The sequence below is a fragment of the Schistocerca nitens genome, chromosome 1 (assembly GCF_023898315.1).
Source record: "Schistocerca nitens isolate TAMUIC-IGC-003100 chromosome 1, iqSchNite1.1, whole genome shotgun sequence".
Lineage (NCBI taxonomy): Eukaryota > Metazoa > Arthropoda > Insecta > Orthoptera > Acrididae > Schistocerca > Schistocerca nitens.
Window position 1 is genome coordinate 1,052,563,694 of NC_064614.1, and position 2,929 is coordinate 1,052,566,622.

The window sequence follows — 2,929 nt, forward strand, 5'->3', positions numbered from 1 at the left end:
TGGTTGCTTTGAAGTATGCTTTTCGTTGTCATATTGTCTCCTAAGCTGTTTAACCTTTGAACACACGTGCGCATCCAACCCCGAACCTTTCGACATACTGCTTTCAAATTGAAAGTTACGTCATCTATTTCGAGTAATTGATTAACTCTTGTCATCAATGGTGCATATACAGTTTTCATGTGTTGCAGACGGGCAATTGTTTCACCTTGTAATGGGTGGGGTGCAGTTCCGGCCGTCCTGTAATCATTTACAGGCTGTTTACTGTTTTGCAATACAGCACTTCAGATTTCTTTTGCAAAAGTTTATTCAACTTAAGGTTGAAGGTCAAAAGAATTTCGAAAATTTGTTCATTTTGTTAAAGAAAATTTTACGGTTACATATTGTTCAATAAACTGATTATGTGAAAAGAAAGTTGCATCGGTTGGTCCTCCGTTCCACGTTTTCCTTAATTCTAGTAAGAACCACGTGTCAAATTATATAGCCAATTTCGGGTCTGAACATTTAAACTCCTGCGCAGAGAGAACAACGGAACTTCGACAGCTTACATGCTGACGTCAGTCATTTTAATTACAAGACATGAAATTATTTTCATCACGTAGATAAAAAGAACTATGTCTTGTGTCAATGAATGTTTGTTTCACAAACCGTGCTTGACCTATTCCAGCTAGCAGTGATTAGCTTTTTATAGTGCTGTATCTGGTACTCCAGGAGCAACCAACACGAATAGTGAGGCAACAGTTAACACATTTATTCACAGTCTGATAACCGACACAGTCTCATGAACACAGGGTACCTTCAAAACGACAGAAACGTTGCATAAGTTCAATGGGAAATTGCAGATATGAATTATACAACAGAATGTTTCCTCGTGACTTAAACTTAACTGAAGAACGCTCTTCTAAAAAGTAGCTTGTAATTTTCGTTCCGCAAGTCAGCGGCATGTGGAAAAGAGTCCTAGTGAACAAGCAGCGAAATAGTTCGAAGTCTAACACAACGCTAAAGTTTCAGTCAGTACGTGGAAAAGTATTTCAGAGTCAAAAATACAGTTTCTGCAGCCTGGACGAAGTGCGGGACGGTCAGCAGTTACCACTCTTCAGGAAGCCGAACAGAATACTGTCGGGGCTCCTCGCGGTGAAGCCATTACCGAAACTGCGTACTTCTGAGTGACGTCGCCGGTGATCCTCGGGCATAGCTTGCGATGGACGTGGCTTCGACGGCCGCAGCGCCGAGCTAAATAGGCCGCAGTGTAGAGAGACAAGTTTTCGGTTAGTTGGCATTGCAGATTCGGTGGGAGAGAAGGTTTTCCACGACGCGGGTGCCGACGAATGTCCTGAACGGCACGAAGCTGCCGCTGGCTCACCAGGCGTCACCGGCAACGTGTAGCTGTCGCGTCACCACATACATCTAGAAAATTATTTAAAAAATATTTTTTCTTCCGAGACCGGTAGTATTTCTTAGTAGCAGTTTTAAACTACACTACTGGCCATTAAAATTGCTACACCACGAAGATGTGCTACAGACGCGAAATTTAACCGAGAGGAAGAAGATGTTATGATATACAAATGATCAGCTTTTCAGAGCATTTACACAAGGTTGGCGCCGGTGGCGACAACTACAACGTGCTGACATGAGGAAAGTTTCCAACCGATTTCCCCTACACAAACAGCAACTGACCGGCGTTGCCTGGTGAAACGTTGTTGTGATGCCTCGTGTAAGGAGGAGAAATGCGAACCATCACGTTTCCGACTTTCATAAAGGTCGGAGTGTAGCCTATCGCCATTGCGGTTTATCGTATCGCGACATTGCTGCTCGCGTTGGTCGAGATCCAATGACTGTCATCAGAATATGGAATCTGTGGGTTCAGGAGGGTAATACGGAACGCCGTGCTCGATGCCAACGGCCTCGTATCACTAGCAGTCGAGATGACAGGTATCTTATCCGCATGGCTGTAACGGATAGTGCAGCCACGTCTCGATCCCTGACTCAAGAGATGGGGATGTTTGCGAGACAACAACCATCTGCACGAACAGTTCGACGACGTTTGCAGCAGCATGGACTATCAGCTCGGAGACCTTGGCTGCGGTTACCCTTGACGCTGCATCACAGACAGGAGCGCCTGCGATGGTGTACTCAACGACGAACCGGGGTGCACGAATGGCAAAACGTCATTTTCTTCGGATGAATCCATGTTCTGTTTACAGCATCATGATGGTCGCATCCGTGTTTGGCGACATCGCGGTGAACGCACATTGGAAGCGTGTATTCGTCATCACCATACTAGTGTATCACCCGGCGTGATGGTATGGGGTGCCATTGGTTACACGTCTTGCTCACCTCTTGTTCGCATTGACTGCACTTTGAACAGTGGAAGTTACATTGCAGATGTGTTACGACCCGTAGCTCTAGCCTTCATCCGATCCCTGCGGAACCCTACATTTCAGCAGGCTAATGCACGACCGCATGTTGCAGGTCCTGTACGGGCCTTTCTGGATACAGAAAATGTTCGACTGCTGCCCTGGCCAGCACATTCTCCAGATCTCTCACCAATTGAAAACGTCTGGTCTATGGTGGCCGAGCAACTGGCTCGTCACAATACGCCAGTCACTACTCTTGATGAACTGTGGTATCGCGTTGAAGGTGCACGGGCAGCGGTACCTTTCCACGCCATCCAAGCTCTGTTTGACTCAATGCCGAGGCGTATCAAGGCCGTTATTAAGGCCAGAGGTGGTTGTTGTGGGTACTGATTTCTCAGGATCTATGCACCCAAACTGCGTGAAAATGTAATCACATATCAGTTCTAGTATAATATATTTGCCCAATGACTACCCGTTTGTCATCTGCATTTCTTCTTGGTGTAGCAATTTTAATGGCCAGTAGTGTAAATTTTTGTCAGACTGACTTTGATGTAATTGTCTGTCCACAATAAGGC